General features: G+C 43.5%; 1 pseudogene across 1 annotated transcript in view; it reads left to right on the top strand.

Moving 5' to 3' along the window:
* The first annotated feature begins 664 nt into the window (after positions 1-664).
* Positions 665-23,294, top strand: part of LOC309629534 — a 48,488-nt pseudogene continuing 25,858 nt past the window's right edge. Inside the window, exons 1-5 of the transcript in view lie at positions 665-4,285; positions 6,436-6,588; positions 10,612-10,759; positions 13,030-13,170; positions 13,898-14,066. The product of the transcript in view is annotated as an uncharacterized misc_RNA (transcript). The remainder of the gene's footprint in view (positions 4,286-6,435; positions 6,589-10,611; positions 10,760-13,029; positions 13,171-13,897; positions 14,067-23,294) is intronic.

Genomic DNA, 23,294 nt, shown 5'->3' with positions numbered 1-23,294 from the left:
TCTTCTCACACTGGTTTTTGCTTGTTGCTGTGGGCTGTAACCACCACTTATAACTCGGTTTCTTTGGGAAACCATGTTAGGGGCTCCGGTGAGGTCCACAGCTGACATCACGCGGGCGGGTAACAGGCGGAGGCGTCTATCTCTTGGAGACCTCTGCTCCTCGTCCCCAGTGCCCCACTGATGTCCAGGGACACACGGGTCCCCAGCTTCTTTCCCCTCCTAGATCCCGTCCCTCGCAGCGCCATTGGCTGCGACGACCTTGACCTGCAGCAAGGGCACCTGGAGTTCTCCAGGTCCGGGGCCGAGCCCGGACGAACCCTGGAACGACATTTCCTGCTTCCACGCCCTCCTCCTCCTGCCTCCGACTCTTCTCCCTCCAGCTCCGGCCCCTCGCGGGTCTCGGACGCCCTCCCGCCTCCGCCCCTCGCTGCGACCGCCCCTGGCAGCAGTCTCCATGGCGCACACCGCATGCGGAAAGCCACCCGACAAGGGACACAGGCGCCCGAGTGAGTGCGGGCCGCAGGCCAGTGGCCGGGAGCGTGCAGGATGAGCGCGAGGTTGCTCCGGCACCCCGAACTGGGAGACCCCTGGTTAGATGCTCCAGACCGGCTGGGACCTGGGCTCCGTGGAAGTTGTGGAGGTTGGGGCGCCTCTCCCGCCCAGCGACACCGGCCCTCCCCACCCGGACATCCCCAGGGTAGGAATTTCCGGCCTCGGTGGGTAGTGAGGATTCTTTCCGGAATCTGTTGAAATTGTTGCGTGCATCTGGGGTCTTGAAGAAGGCACCGGAAAGCAGCCCCTCCTTGCCCTCCCTCTCCTTGTCCCCTGAGAGCCAGCCGCTGTTGGAGCTGGGCTGGCAGGGGACTCAGAACGGGGATCTTTCTCCCCCTCTTCCTCGGGACAGGGGGCAGTGCCCTCGGCCCGAACTCTCACCCCCTCAGCCCCCGTCCCCACCGTCCCACTTCCAGGAGCGTCACAGCCAGACAAGATGAGAAAACCTATCATAGGGTGGGATATCTACTCCTTAGGCCCCCAATAAATATTCATTAACTTATCAGCCAATCAGTGCTGGCCTTGAGTACCTAGATAGCTGCTAACCTGGGCCACACATTTACACATTTATGGAAATGACAGAAAGAAATGCTCATGATAAAATATTAAGTGAAAAACTCAAGCTTTAAGAGCGTCTTAATAGAATGTATGTGTGTATACTTTGTGCTTCTGTAAATACCCAGAAAAGGCTGATGAGAAATACTTGATATTGTGAACAGTAATATTGTATAGCACCTGTCTTAGTCAGCTTGGGCTGTCATAATAAAATACCAAAGACGACAGAAATCTGTTTTTCACAGTTCTGGAGGCTGGGAAATCCAAGGTCAAGATACCAGTAACGTAGGTTTTATTTTGAAGCCTTTTCTCTTGGTTTCTAGGTGATGGCCAATTCAACAGCTTAGGGGTAGGGGATGGGGGGTGGGGTAATCCCTCTGGTATCTCTTTGTTTAAGGGCACTAATCCTATCATTAGGGCCTCATCCTCATGACCTCATTTAACCCTAATTACCTCCCAAGGGCCCCATACCGTCACACTGGAGATTAGGGCTTCAACATAATGAATTTTGGGGGGCGCAAATATTCAATCCATAAAGGTATCTAATAGGTGGTACTTTAGAGTGGTTACTGATTTGGGCTGTGAAGCCAGACTGTCTGAATTTGAATCCCAACCCCAGCACTTACCAGTGTCTTCCCTTAGACAAATCACTTAACCTCACTATGCCTCAGGTTCCCTCCTGAGCATTTACTATGTGCCAGGATCTGTTCTTAGCATTTGTCATGTACTAACTTATTATTCCTCATAACAATTCTCTGTCACCATCATTTCCATGTTACTGATGAAAAGAACTTTACATTTGTTATCTCATTTAATCCTCACAAATGTCAGAGAGGTAATATTCCCACCATTTTTACAGATGAAGAAAATGAGGTTTGGGGAAGTGAAGTTGATTACCCACAATCACCCCACTAATAACTGACAGACACAGGATTCAAACCAGTTCTGCTTGACCCAAAGCCTGGGCCACCCACTTCTCACCCACACAGTCTCCCATGATGCCATGCAGTGTTTGCCAATTGCCTGATGATAAGCATAACCCAAGATGCTTTCCAGAAATGGTCTTGGGAGTCAGTAGGCTCAGTTCTGTTTCCAGCCAGAGCAAACCCTTTCTTTCCCTTTCCAGGTCTCAATTTTGTTCCATGTAAAACAAGAAGTTAGACCAGGCCCAAGATGGCAGATAGGTTTGGGTAACTGCCAAGTCTGGTGGTTCTGCAGCAGCTGCTGGAGCATAGCTGTGAGCAGAATTCTGGGGCTACAGCTGGGTGGTAGCCATGGGTCAGGGGACTGGTAGGGTGAATAACCATCTTGGTTTGCCCAGCATTTTCCTGGTTTTAGCACTCAAAGTCCTGGGACAGTTGGTCATCCTAGTGATGGCTTAGATGGGTTAGACAACCTATAAACTCCCAACCAGAGCTATTAATAATGTAATTTTCCCTTACCCCAGTACCTGTGTCTCTACATTCTGCTGGGTTCACTCTCCCTTTCCAGAATGTTTTTCACTCGTGATGGGCTAATTTGTTATGCAGCAATAGGATAGTAATGCAAGTGTGACCTAATTTGAAAATGTGAACTACCCCCAGTAGCTCACATGGCATCTAACAGATGTTGCTAGCTCTCTCTTGGAAATTTAAAATATCCCAAAGTGCCCTGTAAGTTTGCGGTGCCTCCGTGCTCCTCAGTACACAGTTTGGGATCTGTGACTCTGAGACATGAAGCATTTCTAGAGACAAAGAGGAATATTAAATAATGTCAAAAGGGTATATCCCCTAGGAAAATTTATCAGTTCTAAATTTGTAGGTACCTAGTAACATAGCTTCAAAATATACAAGAAAAAAATTTATGCTACAAATAATAAATGCTGGAGAGGGTGTGGAGAAAAGGGAACCCTCCTACACTGTTGGTGGGAATATAAATTGGTGCAGCCACTATGGAGAACAGTATGGAGGTTCCTTAAAAAACTAAAAATAGGGTTACCATATGATCCAGCAATCCCACTGACAAAATCAGTACTGATTCTTGCGGCCAGCAGAATAATAATAACATCAATAATAATAAAAAAGTGCTTCCACTATGTGCCAGGCATTGTGCAGTGCTTTATAAACTTATCTCATTTAACCCTTATGACAACCATAATCCATTTTACAGATGGGGAAATGGAGTCTTGAAGAAGAGTGTTTATAGCTTATCTGAGGCCTCCCAGTGAATCAAGTGGTGGAGACAAAACTAAAATCCAGGTCTGCTCCCCTCCAAAGCCCACATTCTTAACCACTGTAATTACTGCCTGGCAAGAATTATGTCTACGAAGAGGATTATGACACTTCTAAATCAATGTGTCCTTGGAAATATTTAGTATCCACTATTAATGCTAATTGTGTTCTGTAATAATTGAGTTCCATGAGTACTGCCCACATTTTAAACAATCTAGAAGAAAGAACCTGGTCCCATGAGTATAGACCTTGCAAATTGACATTTTCTGCTCTCTTTTGATTCCCCACTCCCATTTTAAGATTAGAGAAGCACTGGGACTTCCCTGGTGGCGCAGTGGTTAAGACTCTGTGCTCCCAGTGCAGGGGGCCCGGGTTCGATCCCTAGTCAGGGAACTAGATCCCACGTGCATGCCGCAACTAAGAGTTCGCATGCCACAACTAAGGAGCCCAAGCACCGCAACTAAGGAGCTGGTGAGCCGCAACTAAGGAGCCCACCTCCTGCAACTAAGACCCAACACAACCAAATAAATAAATAAATAAAAGTAGGAAACTTTCTAATGTACACATGTATATCTGCAAAAAAAAAAAATCTGCCCTCAAAAAACTCTTTAAAAAAGAAAAAAAGATTAGTGAAGCACTTTATGACTTTCAGAGAAGGGTATGCAGCAACATTTGCTAATTTTTAGTGGGGAAAGTGTGATCTGCTCCTTAAAAAGACATCTGTGTGTTGGGTTTCAGGGCAAGTTACTGTTTTCAGAATCCAAGTGGAATCTAACACTATGAAACAATGCCAAGAGAAAAGGAAGAAAAACAAAAAACTAAAGGAGCGCCCCTACCCATTGTTCCAACGCTTCAAAAGTTCCTGAAAACATACGAGAAGCATTGTGCACAGACTCAAGACATCCGTGTGTCCAGCCATCAAAAGGGACTTGAAAACCAGTATCAACCATGAACGGATTCTCAGGAAGGTGAGTGTGTCCTCTCCTTTCCTTATTCTTCCCTGAAATGAATTGACGAGGGTTCCCTCCCAAGGAACATGGGTCCTTAATCCCCTCAAGCCCAGAACTGGTGGTGTCACCCCCTCTGCGTTCCTGCTGCGTGCTGTCCAAAGCCTGACTCTGGCACCAAGATCTGCTCAGCACTTCTCCTACCATCCCCCTCCTCTCTCCCAATCTGCCCATCCCCGTCCTTCCAGCAGGTCTGCCTTTTCTCACACCATTTCACCTCTGGAACAGACAACCCACCCCTCCTCCCATTCTACATCTGGAGAACCCAGCTCAAAAACACCACTTCTGTCATCATTGCAGGACCTCCTTCCCCAGCACTCCTGACCCCTCCAAAAGAATGTCTCCTTGCCTTGACAGCTGGCGTGTCCATGCCATCAGGCCAGACTTGCACACACTCACGCCTCCATTCTCACTTGGAGTGAGATCAGCAAACACATCATTTGGATTTCAGAAAAAAATCTGATGTCTTATCTTTGCTGAGATTAAATCTAGGGATTGAGTGTGAGGGGAAAAGAAGAGAGGCCAGCAGTGAAGCTAAATGGTCAACTCTTCGGACGGAGCACTTGACAGACCAGAAGGGGGAGACTGGCACCCAAAGACAGACTGTCCAGCTTTACAACTTTTCTATCACCAGCCCAGAAAGACAGTCTGTGTTTTAATAATCACATACCTACTGATTTCCTAAAATGCTGTGTTAAACAAGACAACAAATTAAACAAAATAATTAGATAGAGACAGGTGCTTTTAAAAATCATTGCTTTGGACTTACCCTGGTGGCACAGTGGTTAAGAATCTGCCTGCCAATGCAGGGGACACGGGTTCGAGCCCTGGTCCGGGAAGATCCCACATGCCGCGGAGCAACTAAGCCTGTGTGCCACAGCTACTGAGCCTGCGCTCTAGAGCCCGTGAGCCACAACTACTGAGCCCACGTGCCACAGCTACTGAAGCCCGCCCGCCTAGAGCCCGTGCTCCGCAACAAGAGAAGCCACCGCAATGAGAAGCCCATGCACCACGATGAAGAGTAGCCCCCGCTCGCCGCAACTAGAGAAAGCCCGCCCTCAGCAACGAAGACCCAACGCAGCCAAAAATAAATAAATAAAATAAAATAAATCATTGCTTTAAGGTGACTTTGACACAAATCCATTACACCCATATTTTTCCTGAATGTGTTTGGGGGTGGAAGGGTGATTACATTGCACCCCACACAAAGAGACCCTCCTGGAGTCCCTCTCTACCATCTCTCTCTTTCGCCTGAACTCCCACTTCCTAGGGCAGCTGCCCCCCTCCCTCTCTCCTCTGGTCCCTTCGGTCTCTCCCTCTCCACCTCTTCTACTCTCCTGTCCCCCACCTGCCCTCCTAGGTCTTTCTAATTCCTTCTTTTGCAGTTGCTTCTCTGGGCTCCCCCTGCACACACACATCTCCCAGCTCATCCCAATGGAGGAGCTTCCCAGAGTCATCCTTTTTGTGGTAAAATAATTACTAATTCATTTTTTTTCTATGTAGTTTTTATAATTAGGCTGCACTACTTAATCATAAGGGTTCGTCATAAATCTCGTTCAAATTTATAACCTCGTCAGCAATGTTTTCCAAACATTTTTAATTACAATCACCATCAGAAATATAATTAACATCATGACCCAGTATATAAGTACTGGAGTCAATCAGTATGACCATAAGAGCTCTTTATGTTGGGTGGGTTGCTTTGGTTGGGTCTCCATTTTGATTTTGTATATCACTAAAATAAAGGTCTCATGAGACAATTATTCTTTACAGCATAGTATACACTCAGATCATCTCCCTTCTTTTCTATTTCATTAAAGAAAGAAAAAAAAAAAAAAGGTGGTTACAACCCACTAAATTGATTTCCCAACCCAAAGAGGGACAGTAACATGCTGGAAAAATCTCTGTCCTGTGGGACTTTTCATGGAGCTTTGCATATGGCAGGAACACCCTAAGTTTGTGTTGAATTATCACCCCAATGCACACTTGATCCACAGTTAATAACTATTTTAAATGTTCTTATGATGTTGTCTAATGATAATATTCTTTCTCCACGTATTTTATGACATCTCTTTATGGTGCCCACCTGTAGTTTTTTTCTTACATTCCAGTTTATACTTGTAAGACCTGATGACTCCCCGCCAAGCATCCTACCAATTTCCTTGGAACCTTTGCTCATGACAGTTCAGGATGAGTGTTACATGCTGGGGAGAGAGATCTGCATCTGGGGCTTTCAGTTGAGCAACCCAGAGATCGCCAGACTCGTGAGTCATGCGTTTTGAAAATAGCTCTTCAGTTAACCTTAAAATTGAATATAAGCATATTACATCATGTGTTCCAGCTATAGTTTATTTGGTTGTTTTGGGAAAAAAACAAGTATTTTTAATGAAATATTTCAAACATATAAAAGTGCAAAAAATAATAGAACTGACATCTATGTACTCACTGTCATGTAATATACTTTTTAGGGAATGAAAATTGCAGATATTTACAAATACAATAGCTAAAGTGTCATCTTACTTCCTTTCCCCCATCTACTTCCCAGAGGTACCACTAGCCTAGAGTTGATGTGTGTCAACCCCGTGCATGTTTTTATACTTTTTTGACATATGCATGTATGTTTTTACTTACATACATGGAATTGTACTTTGTGTATGATTTTGTGGCTTACTCTTTTACTTATATTATGTTGTCAAGATTTCTCCATGCTCATTACCTTTGACTGCTATCATATCACACATAATCTTCATTCCTGAATGACAGTTTTGCTGGATATACACTTATAGATTAAATTCTATTATTTATTAAATTGAACTTCCATTATTGTGACTGAGAAGTCATGTATAGGACTTTACTTCTGGAAAGAGCAAATCAGATAATTCAGATCAATCCTTTTGCTGAGGGCAACAAGAAGCTAAAATACACAATATGGGATATAAAGCAGCTTGATTCCTACTTCACATCATACCCCAGAATCAATTCCAGATGGATTATAAATTTAAGGCAAAACAATAAAATTTCTAGAAGGTAATATAGGACAATACCATCATGACTCTGGGGTTGAGAAAAACTTCTCAAACAGGACACAAAAAGCACTAATTTTTCTAGTCTCTTGCCTTTTTGAAAATCCCTTATTTCTCTGAATGTGTTCAACTTTTATAATCTGTCTAATAGTTTCAATAATCTGAATTATTTTAGAGTCTGATATTGCTGACTCTTGCTTCTTCTGGCTCTTACTTATGGTGACATTTCTTTGTATGTTTTTGTCATTTCTTTTTGACTGTAAATTCATATTTTGTGGAAAAAAAAAATAGTTGTAGCAATTCCTTGAGCTCTGATTTACAGATAGCTTTCTCCAGAGAGGATTTGTAGTTGTTTCTGCCACAAACTCAGAGCTACATGAAATTAAATTCTTGATCTGAGGTTTCTTTGAGCCATCCAAGTGATGTTAATTCAGGGTGCAAGCCTGTGCTAAGGCTACTTTGTGAGTTCTCAGGGGGTGTGTTTTTTTCCATGTACTCAGTATCAGTTTGAGATGGGCCATTTTCCCTGGGATCCTTTGGGGAAGGGAGAGTTGGGTTTATTTCTAGTTCATCCTTACTCTAAGGACATAGCACTATAATCCACTTTATGTTTTGGGCCACACATCTATGTAGGATTTCCTGTTGGACTCCTCACCTTGGGCCTAATCTCCTATCCCCTGGACTGTATGATCCATTAAAATCCAAGCTCAAATCTGCTGCTTTAATGATGCTCTCAAAAGGAAGCCTGGCCTCAGTGCCCTCTAGGGTCCTACTTTCTCTCATTCATTGACCTTTGTGTATTCCTCAGTAACCTGCCAGTCAATCAACACACTTTAAAAAGATATTTTTAAAACTCTTAGAAGAACGCATGTGGAAAAGCTTCATGATATTGGATTTGGCAATGATTTCTTGGATATGACACTAAAAGCAGAGGCAACAAAAGAAAAACTAGATGCACTGGACTACATCAAAATGAAAAACTTCTCTGCTTCAAAAGACACAATCAACCGAGTGAAAAGGGAGAAAATAATTGCAAATCATATATCTGATAAGGGCTAATATCCAGAATATATGAGTTCTTTAACTCATATAACTCAACAACAAAAAAAATAAGCAACCTGATTTAAAATGGTCAAAGGACTTGAATAGACATTCTCCAAAGAAGATATACAAATGACCAGTAAGCACATGAAAAGATGTTCAACATCATTAATCATTAGAGAAATGCAAATCAAAACCACAATGAGATACCATCTCATGTCAACTAGGATGGTTACTATCAAAAAAAGCAGAAAATAATGTGTTGATAAAGACTTTTAGAGGAATTGGAACCCTTGTGCACTATTGGTGGAAATGTAAAATGGTGCAGCCACTATGGAAAATAGTATGGCGGTTCCTCAGAAAATTAAAAAGAGAACTACTGTATCATCACTATGTACCATCTGGGTACATACCCAAAAGAATTCAAGGAAGGGTCTCAAAGAGATATTTGTACATTCATGTTCATAGCAGCATTATGCACAAAAGCCAAAGATGGAAGCAACCCAAATATCTATTGACAGACCAATGGGTAAACAAAGTATGGTATATACTAGAATATTATTCAGCCTTAAACAGAAAGGAAATTCTGACACATGCTACAACGTGGATGAACCTTGAAGAACTCATGCTAAGTGAAATAAGTCAGAAACAAAAGGGTATTGTATCATTTCACTTATACGAGGTACCTAGAGTAGCCAAATTCATAGAGACAGGAAGTAGAATGGCGGTTACCAGGGGCTGCAGGGAGGGGAGAATGGGAGCTTTTGTTTAATGGGTACAGAGTTTCAGTCTTGCAAGATGAAAAAAGTTCCGGAGGTGGATGGTGGTGAAGCTTGCACAATAGTGTGAATATACTTAATGCCACTGAACTTTACCCTTAGAAATGATTAAGATGGTAAATTTTATATGTATTTTACCACAACTTAAAAATAAAATTTTTAAAAGATATTTTAAATATATAACCAGAATTTTTGGTTGTTTTTATTCAGATGGTTAGTCAGGGTACCCAGTCCATTCAAGCTGGAAGCAGAAAGCTGTCCTTGCATGTTCACAGTGATCCTTAGCGGTTCCTTAAAATGTAGCCTTCTCGGTAATCTGGAGGCTGCTGAGGAATTCTACCCGAGATGGCCGTGGTCTTGCCCACAGCAGTGTGGGTGCCCCAGGGAGCAGTGCTGGTGCCCCAGTGGGGGGACACTGCAAACCACTGGTTGAGATCTTCAGGACTTGGTCCAGAGTTTGTTTTGCACAGACCAATGTTAGCATCAGCAGTGATGTGTCACATGGCCTCCTCTGTCAGAAACACAGCTTCAGAAATCCGATCCGGCACTCAGACTAGACTCTCTCTCTCATTAAAGAGGCCTCAGGCACCAGCTCCCGTAGTTAAAGTTGCAAGGGCTTGTTTATTCTCAACCGAGGTATAATTTGGAATCCTATCTCTGACCAACATGTCATTACCTCACAAAACCCTAAAACCTCCAAACCCCACCAAAGTCACTTTCAGGCTTAAATTCTGAACTGAGGGAATCCTCAGGTTGTGGTGATTCTAATTGCTAAAAGGTGGCCTTGGTGATTTGATACTCTCTCCTATCAGTTAAGTAGGGATTTAACTGTCATTGGAATCCTTTGTTATTGCAAGAAATGACCTTGCCTTAGGCTTGTGCTTATACTGTGCTACAATATATCTTCTCTCATCATAAAGCTTGATGTTTCCCATACAATTCTTCAGTGCGTCTTCATTTGAAAGGGAAATTATTTTGTGTTCATGCCACTTTCTCCTTGGGTAATTAGAAAGCTATCTTAGGGCTTCCCTGGTGGCGCAGTGGTTGAGAGTCTGCCTGCTAGTGCAGGGGACACGGGTTCGAGCCCTGGTCTGGGAAGATCCCACATGCTGCGGAGCGACTGGGCCCGTGAGCCACAACTACTGAGCCTGCGCGTCTGGAGCCTGTGCTCCGCAGCAGGAGGGGCCGCGATAGTGAGAGGCCCGCGCACCGCGATGAAGAGTGGCCCCCGCTTGCCGCAACTGGAGAAGGCCCTCGCACAGAAACGAAGACCCAACACAGCCATAAATAAATAAATAAAAATTTAAAAAAAAAAAAAAAAAAGAAAGCTATCTTAGAAGCCAAAATGTTGAGGTAATTAACATGAGTGACTTTGAAGTAACTTATAAAAACACAGAGCATATTTATCTTCATCGTGTCAGCACTTTTCACCTTGCGTTCTCAGGCTTTGCTTCTGGAATCGAAGGGGCGCAACCCCTGCCCGTTTACCACCCTCAAACTCATTGATTGCAAGATGGATCCGTGGTCTTTGGGGAGACTTGGGAGGGCTCTGCAGTTCAGCAGTTGCATTTTCTTGTCCTTGATTACTGCAAGTAAGGTGGAATGCGGAGTTCCTTCAAGGCCCTTCCTGCTGTCAGCGGTGGGGAGGCAAAGGCAGGGGAGGGAAATGTCCGGGTTCCTTGTGCTTCATCAAGTCATCGCTGAAAGGGGACACTGTGAAGCCTCCTTAGAGTTCATGTCCCTGAGTAAATGTTAGCGTTCTCAAAAAGAGTCTCTAGTCATTCATTTATTCCTTCAACAAATATTTGTTGAAGGCCAGTTTGTACAAGGCATGGCGCTTGTTGCTAAGGAACATGTAAATATATTTAAGGCAATGCCACTGTCCAAGGGAGTCCTCGGTATAGTAGAGGGAGGAGATGTGCTCTTGACTATGTATAATGCAAGGAAGAAAGTCTGAATATCACAAAATATGTCCATACACATTTTAGTGGTAGTTTGGATAAGGGAAACCACGATCCCCTAGGTGATGGGTCAGTATTCGCCAGGAGAGGAGGTGGGAGGAAGGGTAGTGATAATAACAATAATAACAATAACAGCTAATGGTTATCGAGTGCTTACTGTGTGCCAAGCACAGTGCATGGATTTTCTCATTTTTTCTCCCAACAATAAATAGATGTTGACCATTACATAGAGATGTATGATACATAATGATAGATATATACCATTTCTAACCCTTGAGTATAGGTGAGGAAAGACTCAGGGGGATTAATTGGTTTGTTCAAGGCCATTCAGCTCTTAGGGATGGAGCCTAGATGTGAATTCAGGTGTCTGAATCAGAGCCCACCTCTGATCCATGCTACTAGATTGCTGGGGTCTATAATTTACCATCCATAAATAATTTCAAACTGCTAGTGTGATCTGGGGTAGGTCACGTGACTTCTCTGATCTATAGTGAGATGATCTCTTCCACTTCCCAAGTCTATGATTCCGTGATTCTTCCCATGGAATCAGGTGATGCCTTGTACTCAAAAGGCCAGTGGGCTGTGAAGTGAAAGAGATGAGTCATGCCTGAGAAGTGGTATCACAATGACACAAAGCCCCCATTAAAGGACTAGGACCTTATTAGGGCCCTGGTGGTGACAGTGGACAAGTCCATCAGCAAGAGCTGGGGAGAGCCAGTATTCTGTGGAGGTTCTCCAGCTTTCTGAATTGCTGGGAGGAGCCGTAGTCAGGGTCTCCTAACACAGGGCAGCAGAAGGTCAGGGTCCTTGGGATACCATGCAGTGATGCAGGATTGGCCACGGGGTCTTCCCAGCTCCCCAACTGGGCCAGGCAGACCCAGCCCCACTGCTAAGAGACCCCTCTAGACTCCAGTTCCTGTGCTGGACCCAAAGATCTGCACTGGGGGGAAGAAAGAAGGGATTTCCATCTTCAGGAAACAGCTTACTTTAATCGTCAGTGGAAATCCTGCTGCTGCTAAGACGCCTAGATTTGTCAGGGTTGAGGAGCTGGGGTCAGCACCAAGACCTCAACACTGGTCAGCTTGCAGGTTACCAGCCTCTGGGGATTGGAGCTCCTTCCTCACTGTCTTCCCTGATAGGCTGTGAAGTCCAGCAGGCAGGGTACCCCTCCTTCTTATACACAGCTGCATCCCCACAGCCGCCATGGTAGCTGGCCCTCAATATTTACTCATTGAATGAATTAATAAATTTTCAAAGTTATTTCTGTTAATACTACTCACTTCATTTTAAAGTTCAAGCCTTGACATTCCAAATTCCCTGAAGATGTCCCGTTACCTCATTGGTCCTCAATTTATTGACCTAATACCTACCTACCCCTAGAGGCTGTTGCCGGCATGAATGAGTTGATGGGTGTTCACTTTGCAAACTCTAGTGACTGTGCAATACAAGGCAAGGAGCACCTCAGGGCCAAGGAGAGCCAAGAGGCTGAACTTTCTTGAACCTGCCCTGGACATGGCTTAAAAGACTTCTCCTTACAGAGCCCTAGTACCACTGAACCCTAGTACCACTGGGTCTTCCCCGACTCCTTGGTCCCTGCCAGCTGGGCCACTTCTCCTGTCTTCAGGATTCACAGCTTGCTCTCTGTCTGCTCCCTGAATGGGTACTGCAAACAGTCCTCCGCTAGCTTTGCCCAGGAGGCAGACTCTGGTTCCCCCTCCTCCACACACAGGCTGCCCCCCACAATCATCCCAGCCCACCCCCCCCAGCCCTGGAATCCCAAACTGAGGACCAGCAAAAGTTCCTCTAACTGCCCTGGGGAGTGCCTTAAAATTAATAATCTAATGGTGACATAGTTTTAAAAGTTACTTATTTGCTCCTATCATTTTTTTTTTTTTTTTAAGATTTGGAAATGAAGAAATTGACAGTATTTTCTCAGGCCTGGAGAACAACCAAAGGCTTCAAGGCCTTAGTCTGCGCTACTGTGGTCTAGGGCCAAGGAGCGGGCCGAGGCTGGGCTCCGTCATACGCCAGAGTGCCGTTTGGTGAGAAGGTCCCCTGCTCCCCCTCCTACAACTTGGCACTGTTCTGTCTTGACTTATATAACCAGTTACTTACAGAGCCTACTAGCCCATGAGTTCCTTTGATTTTTTTGTTATGATTTTTTTTTAAATTATTAGCACCTTTAATTATTATTTATTTATTCATTTTTTGGCTGTGTTGGGTCTTCGTTTCTGTGCGAGGGCTCTCTCCAGCTGCGGCAAGCGGGGGCCACTCTTCATCGTGGTGCACGGGCCTCTCACTATCGCGGCCTCTCTTGTTGCGGAGCACAGGCTCCAGATGCGCAGGCTCAGCAGTTGTGGCTCACGGGCCTAGCTGCTCTGCGGCATGTGGGATCCTCCCAGACCAGGGCTCGAACCCGTGTCCCCTGCATTGGCAGGCAGATTCTCAACCACTGCGCCACCAGGGAAGCCCTGTTATGATGTTTTTAATCATCTTCTTCCCCTCTAGTTATTTTGTTTTCCCTTTCTTAATTATAATAGAAAGATCCTTTAGTTACATTTGAGAATCAAGGATGTCATGCTAAATGCATATTTTGGCCAGTTGATGTGGCTACTAGGTCTATTTTTTATGACGTGGTCTATTATTATTTATTAAGATTATTTATTAGTTTGTAACTAGGTCTATTATTTTATGAGGTGAAGACCCAAATCCAAGTTTGAGAAAGTGGAAAGAACAGCAAATGAACAGTGTATTTCGCCCCTTCCCCAGTGAGCTGCACCTTGATGGCAATCACTTGCAGTGTTCTGGAGCTCTGGGTCTCCTCCGACCCCTAGCAGAGTATGCAGAGATGCAGGGGAAAGACCAGCCAGCCACTTCCTCACCAGACCCCAGGAATCCCCCTCAGGTGCTCCAAGGTAAGCAGTGGGGAAGTTGGTGCTAAACTCTGTTGGGGCCATCTGAAAGAAGGAACATTTGCTTTGCGATTAAAAGTGACCTCCCCAGTGATCAGTGGAGATTCCTCTTCCTGAGAATGTGTGGGAGCAGAATAAAAGACCCCCAAAGATGTCTTTGTCCTAATCTTCAGAACCTGTGACTATGTTACCTCACATGGCAAAAGGATTGTTATAAGAGGGAGGCAGGAGGGTCAGAGTCAGAGAGAAGGAGATGGGACAGTGGAAGGAGACGTTGGAGTGAAGTGGGGAAGGGGCCATGAGCCAAGGAATGTAGGCAGCCTCTAGGAGCTGGAAAGGTCAAGGAAACGAATTCTTCCCCAGAGCCTCCAAAACGAATGCAGGTGCACTGATGCCTTCACTTTTGGCTATAAGACCCATTTCAGACTCTGACCCCCAGAACTGTAAGGCAATACACTTGTATTGTTTTAAGCCGCTAAGTTTGTGGTCATTTGTTACTACAGCAATAGGAAACTAGTACAGCATGTTAATCAGCACTCTTTCAGTTCAAAGTGAAAGCAACTCAAACAGAACTAAAGATAAATAGGGATTTATTGGCTCACATAACTGAGGCGTCCACAGGTGGAGCTGCCTCAGAGACGGCTGAATTCAGGAGCTCAAACCATGTCATCAGGAAACCCCGAGTTTGCTGCTCGTGACTCTACTTCCCTTGCCAGGGTTGGCCTTCTCTCCCAGGGCAGACAGGCTTCCTCCAAGCAGGAACAGCAGTTGACATGTCCGCCAGCAGTCCCAGGGCTGTATCATCATTACTTGTAATCACCCAGAAAGTGTGAACCTCTTTCTTCCGGTGACTGCGGGTCAAATCCCATTGGAAGGCTCTAATTGGCTCTCCTTGGGTCACATATCTACCTCTTGGACCAATCCCTACAGTCCAGGTCATGGTAAACCATGATTGGCCAGGACTGATCACACACCCCATGGGGGTGGGGTGAAACACTGTGACGGGCAGCGCTACCAGAATCACAGGATTTCCAGCAGGGAAGTGGCAGTCCCCCTCAAAGAAGTAGACAGATGAGGCGGACAGATGCAGGACAGATGAGAACAACAGCTGCTTACTTCCCCATAAAAGGGTTATCGTTTGTTTTAATAGATCCCAAGTACACATATTCATGACACATTTTAAAGCTGACTACTTTTAATCATTGGTAACAGTAAATTGTAGCAAGTTAGTAGCATAGACTTAGAGTCAGACCTGGGTTCAAATCCTACTCCAGTTGTGCGTGACTCTGGGCGAATCGTCAAATTGATCTAACTTCAGTTTCTTCAGCTACAAAATAAACATAATGATAACTACCCCCCTGGTGTTTAGTGCAGATTAAATGATATAATGTAAAGCAGTTAGCACATGCCTTACACACAATAAGTCCTTGAGGGATGTTAATTATCATCATCACTATCATCGTTATCATTACAGCAAAAACAACCCTTTCCTAGCTTGAAGCATATTGGTGAACACGACCACTCTACTTGCTGGAAAAAAGTGGAGATAAACAGCTGAAGTCTAGCGTACAGCATGGTGACTATAGTTAACAATGCTCTATTGCATATTTGAAAGTTGTTAAGAGAGTAGACCTTAAAAGTTCTCATCACGGGGGAAAAAAATATTTGTGACTATGTATGGTGATGGATGTTAACTAGACTTATTGTAGTGATCGTTTCACAATAGATACAAATATTGAATCATTACGTTGTACACCTGAAACAAATGCTATATGTCAATTAGATCTCAGTGAAAACTATTGAAATACAATTATTCTCTGACCCTTTTGCTGTGTCCTCACATGGCCTTTCCTAGGTGTGTGCACCCGGAAGAGAGAGTGAGCTCTCTGGTGTCTAATAAGAGCACTATCCTAGCTGATCAGGGCCCCACCCTTATGATCTCATTTAATCTTAAGTACCTCCGTAGAGGCCCCATCTCCAAATACAGCCATACGGGGGGTTCAACCCAGTTTGTTTTAAGGCAGAGTTGTAAAGGTCAGGGACCAGGGAGCTCCAGGGGTCTGGCAGGATGTGCTACAGCATGGGTTGCTGGGGGTCGGTGCTGGATTTCTTGGCTCAAGAAGCACATTTGAGGGTGGCAAAGTCCAGCTGGCGGGGCTTTGGTCCCACACCCCCTGGGGCCAGGTGAGGGCTGGCAAGATACCGTAATCATTTTTATTGCCTCATATGCCTCTTCTTTTCATTTATGGCTAATCCTGCTGACAAAGAAGTGAAATCAAGATGGGAAAACTAATTTGCCTGAGCAGAGGTCTATCGATCCAGTTCTGAAATAGAAGGCACTTTTACTCTGTGCTGGTGTGTACGTTACCATTATGGACTGAACGTTTGTGTCATCCCCACCCCCCCTGCCAAATTCATAGGTTGAAGTCTTCACCCCCAAAGTGATGATATTAGGAGGTGGAGGCCTTTGGAAGGTGATTAGATCATGAAGGTGGAGCCCTCATGAATGGGATTAGTGCCCTTATAAAAGAGACCCCGGAGAGTTCCCTTGCCCCTTCCACCATGTGGGGTTATAGCAAGAAGATGGCAATCTATGAACCAGGAAGCAGGCTCTCACCAGACACTGAATCTGCTGGTACCTGGATTTTGGACTTCCCAGCCTCCAGAACTGTGAGGAATAAATGTTTGTTGTTTATAAGCCACCCAGTCTATTGTGTCTTGTTATAGCAGCCCAAACACACTAAGAAAAAGAGTACACATAAACTTCCCAGTGGCTATGTTTGAGGGGGTGTGGATGGTTTTTTAAAATGTCCAGATTCTCACCTTCCATAATGACCCAGTACCTGTGGTTAATATCGTTGGTCACAATCATCATTCTACTTTGCAAACAAAGGTACGCTTGTCTCCCATCCAGTATCTGATCAGAATATCTCCTCTAGGGAGCAAAAACAAAGAGACAATTCGAAATATGAATATAAGCGTTAAGAAAATGAATGGCTCTAATAACTCAGTGACAAATCAATTTTTACACATCGTGTGGCTTCCAATTTTTGCTTTTAACAAAACTGAAGGAGGACTTAAGTTATCAATGGACAGATCATTAAAAAAGATTTTTTTGATCAACCACTATATTAATTTTTAGCCTGTAACTCAGGAGTTCAAAGAATTGAATAATACTGCTGTGATAAAACTCCTTCTAGGATTTATTTGAATTTTAGATGAGAAACAAATAATGTATTATAAGTATGTTCCATGCAATGTTTAGGATACACTTAAAATAATTATTCTTGTTTATCTGACATTAAATTGAACTGGGTGTCCTGTATTTGGGGGACAAAGGAGATTAGGTCTGGCATTATTCCATTGCCATCCACCTGAACAAGATTTCTCAGAAGTTCCAACTATAACAATGAAAAATAGAAAAAACATTGATGCTGAAGCCTGCCTCATTTTAGCAGTAATATTCTTTAATGAATACATGAATTAATTATAAAAACAAATAAATAAAACAGCACCATCCATCTCTTTGGGCAAGGCAGTCAATAAAATTTTAGTTTTGTATTTATTTAGGATTTATCAAAATATATAAAATACATATGTTGTATTAATCAATTGCATACTTCTAAAGATTGAGTAATAACTTCAGAAGAATTTTTAATACTTTAGAGGTTTACGAGCCCAAGAAATTTTTAAAATTTAAATATTTGTAAATGAAGCATTTTTATTACAGAGAAGTATTACAGGATGGCCTATAAATGACTTTCAAATATAAAATTCTGCAGAGTTAGTAAAATGGAAATAACAGGGAAAAAAGGGAATCATGTAAAACTTTCAATCACTCAAAAAGAATTGCTCATGTTTCGAGCTGTTTGGTATTTTTTAATGCATGATGATGGGTATCAAAGTGCTTGGAATTTAGATTCCATCTGATATACTTAAAAGAATGGTATAACAGACTTCATTTTTATTGTTTTAAATTTATTTATTTTATTTTATTGAAGTATAGTTGATTTACAATGTTGTATTAGTTTCAGGTGTACAACAAAGTGATTCAGTTATATGTACATATATATCTATTTTTTTCAGATTCTTTTCCCTTATAAGTTATTACAAAGTACTGAGTAGAGCTCCCTGTGCTATACAGTAGGTCCTTGTTGGTTATCTATTTATATATAGTAGTGTGTATATGTTAATCCCAAACTCCTCCCTCCTTCCCAGATTTTACTTTTAAATGTCAACATTTCCTACATGCTAGAAATTTCATCGTTTGAAATTTTAAAACTTACAATGAACAAGTTTAGATACCAGACTAAAAATGTACGAGACTGTATATAGCTTTTCCATATTCCTCTAGGATGTTATGAGGGCAAAAACGTTTTGAGGCCAATGCTCCGTAAGGCCCAGATGTTTGGTTTCCTCTCTGCTCTGTGAGCTGCCCCAGGCCTCCTAGTAACTTCTCCTTGCCAGAGGTGGGCACAGAAGCCTTCTGTTGCCCACAGCCAAAGAGGCACGAATGCCAACGACAAGTTTGTTTCCTTAATCGCTTGTTATAATGTGTAAAATGCAATCGGTAACAATGCTCTTTCCTTCCTTCCTTCATACGTGTGTGTGTGTGCACCTGTGTCTTTCCTTACACACATTAGAGCATAAAACTAAGATCCCTGCCCCTGAAGAGGGGCTGGGAATGCCGTGTATGTGTGTGCCTAGGTGTGTGTGAAGGGTGCGGGAATCAGACAATTTTTTAAAGGCATAAGAAATATAGAGCTGTTATAGTTTATTAGGAGATGATAACTGCTATGGAAAAATGAAAAAAATCAAGCAAGATAAGCACGTTTGGGAATCTGGTGTAGGAAAAGATGGTTGTGGTGTGAACTTATTTTATTTTTCCCCCAAATCCAAATAGCTTTCTTGTTTGCTAACTTTCTTATTAACACACACACACACACACACACACACTCTCATGTGCAAATGTAACCAATACTGAAAATTCTTAGAAGTGGAATTATAGGGCCAAAAGGCATGTAAATTTAGAATGACTTTAAATAGATGGTTGAGTGTAGGCCTCCTTGAAGAGGTGGCATTTGTGAACAGACACAGAAGGTGAGGGAGTGAGCCTGCGGATAAATGGGGAGCATTCCAGGAATGCCCCAGGGCCTGTGCACAAGGAGCGGCAGGTGCCTGGCCAATAACAGGGGCCAGGGGGTCACGGGCCTTGTTAGCTAGGAAGGCGCAGAGGAATCAGGACTTAGTTGGGACTTAGGTTTGAGAAGGACCCTCAATCTGGGTAGCAAACGGATTGGGTGTGGGTGGAGGGCACAGAGATCTTTCGGGAGGCCGTTGTCATCCAGATGAGAGGTGGTGGTGAGAGATGAGAGGCTTCCACCCGGGTGAGACTAGGGCAGCAGCAGAGGAGGTCCTACATCTACACTGTTTCCTGATGGATGGGATGTGGGGTGCAAGAGAAAGGAAAAGAAGGGTCCAGAACGACTCCAGTGTGATAACACACCAATATGTATTTTTAAATATGCCAAAAATGGGTTCCTCTCTGCTACGTTCTTACCAATTCCCGAGATTGGAGCCACTTTTATAGAGCGCAGCTGTGGAGCAGAAAGAAGAATTTACACAAGGCCCTGCAGGATGATTCTTGGAGCCCTGCTTAGTTGCATAGTCTCCTCAAGCCTTTGAGGGGAGAAACATGAAAAAGACAGGACTGAAGTGAAGTCAGTGGGTCAGATAATTCTCTTTTATGAGAAATACCTCTGTCCAAAGTGTACATAAAATGAAGGCAATAACGAATATTAAAGTGTGTCAAAAATCCATTCATGCGGACTTCCCTGGCAGTCCAGTGGTTAAGACTACGCACTTCCACTACAGGGAGCACGGGTTCGATCCCTGGTTGGGGAACTAAGATCGCATGCTGCACAGTGCGGCTGAAAACAGAGAAAAATCCATTCATGCAACTTTGAATTAGCTTTTTTAAATCTTTTTTTATTTTTCCATACAGCCAGACAGAGAGGAAGTACAATTTTGAACCAGATTACAAAGTCATCTGGAGCTGTAACAGTGAAAACTACTTCAGGGAAAAAGAAGAGAAAAAAAGGTATTTTTGTGGTTGTTTCAACTATTCCTCCCACTTCCTTCATCTTGTAAATCACTTCCTCCTTTCATAGGCTGTGTGTTCCCCTTACTAAGGTAATTACCCCAAACAGAGAGAAAAACTCAAGTGGAGAAAATAAGACTCATCTGATGGCTTCATATAAACCAAATATAGAACAGCTTAGCCATATCCACCAGAGGAATACGTCTTTAGCACATTCAACAGGGCCAGAAAACAATTATGGGAATATCTCTGCAATAAACAGCCAGCAGGACCTGATAAATTCAGCTTGGAAACTTTTCTCCTATGCTTCTTCCTTAGAAGCAGAAATGGAGTCATTCAGAGGGAACTTTAAGAAGTCACCAGCTCCATAACCTCTGAGCAGGATTAAACTAAGTGAGAAGCTATCCAAGTGTTAAAGGTTTGTAGGGAACCAGGATTCTGTTCCCAGCACTTGCCCTGATGCCTAGGTCTCAGCATCCTGCTCTGCAAGTCGAGCACTTGTGCTCACAGCTTCCTAAATTCCACTCCAGCTTGAACATTCTGAAGTTATGAAGAGACAGCACAAGACGATCAGTCACTGAGTGTGTCAGCAGAGCAGCCTTTGGGAAACTCCTTGTGGCAGCTAACCTAAATTTCTGTTAATCTGTTTTAGTCCACTTCGGTTTTTTTGTTTGTGTGTTTGTTTTGTTCTGGTTTTCTTGTTTGTTTCTTTTGTTTTGTTTTTAATAGTTTGTGGAAGGCAACAGGCCCTTATAATGAAGCTCTTCACCCTTTGGCTTTCTCTTCCTCAATTTTAATCTGTTCTTGTGTGGTCTTTTTCCTGTCCTTGAATTATCCTTGTATCTTTTCTGTGAAATCTCACTGAATTCAAAAAATACAACTTTATGATCTAAAAAGTCAGATGAAAAGGTAAAGTGAGAACATTTATCAGACCCTGGCTCTGTTGTCTGATGTAAATATAGTCTTTCCTCTGGATAGCGCTAGTAGATTTTGGAAAATCTACTAAAGGGGAGAAGGAGGAAGAGGAGAAGGGGGTGGCGGGGAGGAAGAGGAGCACCATGTAGGTTATCATTTGTTTCAGACAGTTACCATCCGGGACTATTTTCAACCAAGGATGCTTTCAGAGGAGTTGGTTGGGGTTCCTCTGGGGACGAGGAGGATGAGTGTCTCCAAGACAGGTAGCCATGGAGAGGACAGTCCTCACACTGGGCCAGATGACATCTGAGGGGCGAGGACTGCTGGGCCCCTCATTCTCACTCTGCATCTAGACTTTAGGGACAAAGACGAGGCATGTGCATCACGCTGTGCCGTCACGTTGGCACTGCAGAAAGACCAAAAGGACAAAATCTATCTGGGAACTTCAAGGCTTCCCAAGGTTGGAGAGCGTCTCTGACCACTTCTATTTGTTGAGCTACTTGAGCTAAAATTTCTTTTTCAGTTAATTGATAGCAAAGGTTTAAAAATGCATAATATTTGAAGTCTTTATGTTTCACAAGCAAACTCTTCTAACACACATTAAAAACACAGAGAATACCTGCCTGACCTCATTAGGCGATGACACCAGGGTCTGAATGTGAGTCCTTCATGAATATGATGCCTCCTGTGCACCAGCCCTCACTCGAGCCCCCCAGACCGCCACCCTTAAGTAGGCCCTGAGATGTTAAACCCTTACAGAAGGTGAATAGTTTGAGGAAAAAGTTTTTTTTAAAAAGCAATACTATTAGTTATCCTTTAGCTTTTAAATAATAGCTATGTTAAGGCCCAGGTCACAATAGCAACCTTTCAGTTACTAAAACCTGACCCGAAAGTACCAAACTTGCTTCTTTTGACCTTCATGAACTAGCTGTATACAGTCTCCTGACAGGTCCCCTGGGGAGTCCAGTATCTTACAGTTTTCCAGGCTCTATGTCATTCTTTCAGTCAACACTAATGGAATTAAATGTCCTCAGGGCCATTTTTGGCTGGTGTGTGAGGGATGTAGCAAGAGAGATCCCCGGTCTCTGCCCCAGGGAACTATCTTCCGGTCACTGCAGCTGCCTCAACAGAAGATGGTTATCAGGTGCCAGTTCTGTGTGGGGCACAAGGTGTGCTCTTGCCCTTTAGGAGTGTATTAGTTTCCCAGGGCTGCCATAGCAAAGTACCACAGACTGGGTGGCTAAAACAACAGCAATGTATTATCTCACAGTTCTGGAGCCTGAAAATCAAGATCAAGATGTTGGCAGAGTTGGTTCCTTCTGGAGGCTTTGAGGGAGAACCTGTTCCATGCCTCTCTCATGGCTTCTGCTGGATTAATGGCCATCTTTGGTGTTCCTTGGCTTGTAGATGCATCACCCCAGTCTTTGCCTCACATTCCCCTGGCATTCTTCCTGTGTGTGTCTGTGTCCAAATTTCTCCTTTTTATAAGGACATCAGTCATATTGGATTAGGGGCCCACTGTACTCTAGTGTGACCTCATCTCAACTAATTATATCTGCCATAACCCTATTTCCAAATAAGATCACTTTCTGAGGAACTGGGGGTTAGGACTTCAGCATATGAATTTTGGGAAGAGACACAATTCAATTCATAACGAAAGAACTCAGAATGTAGTTTTGAGACAGGATATACACCTAGGAAAAGGAAAACCACACAAGGCAGCATCTGCCAAGGGCCAAATATGGACACTGGGTTCAGAGGGCATTCTTCCCAGAGATGGAATTGGAGAGAAGGCTTTGTGAATGAGCTATGAGCTAACCTGATGTGGAAAGAAAGGACTTATATGGAGAAAGACTTAAGTGAGGAAGAAAGGCCTGAATGCAAGCCACAGAGGAGCTGAATAGACATTTTTCCAAAGAAGACATACAGATGGCCAACAGGCACATGAAAAGATGCTCAACATCACTAATTATTAGAGAAATGCACATCAAAACCACAATGAGATATCACCTCACACCAGTTAGAATGGCTATTATCAAAAAGGCAAGAAAAACAAGCGTTGGTGAGGATGTGGAGAAAAGGGAAGCCTCAAACACTGTCAGTGGGAATGTAAATTGGTGCAGCGGAGATTCCTCAAAAATTAAAAATAAAACTACCATATGATCCAGTTATCCCACTTCTGGGTATTTATCCAGAAGAATGCAAAAACACTAATTCAAAAAGATATATGCACCTCTAT

The sequence above is a fragment of the Balaenoptera borealis genome (genome assembly GCF_965194805.1).
Source record: "Balaenoptera borealis genome assembly, chromosome: 5".
NCBI classification, from domain to species: domain Eukaryota; kingdom Metazoa; phylum Chordata; class Mammalia; order Artiodactyla; family Balaenopteridae; genus Balaenoptera; species Balaenoptera borealis.
Note: the sequence above shows the minus strand (reverse complement) of the source record. Positions and strands in the feature narration are given on the sequence as shown.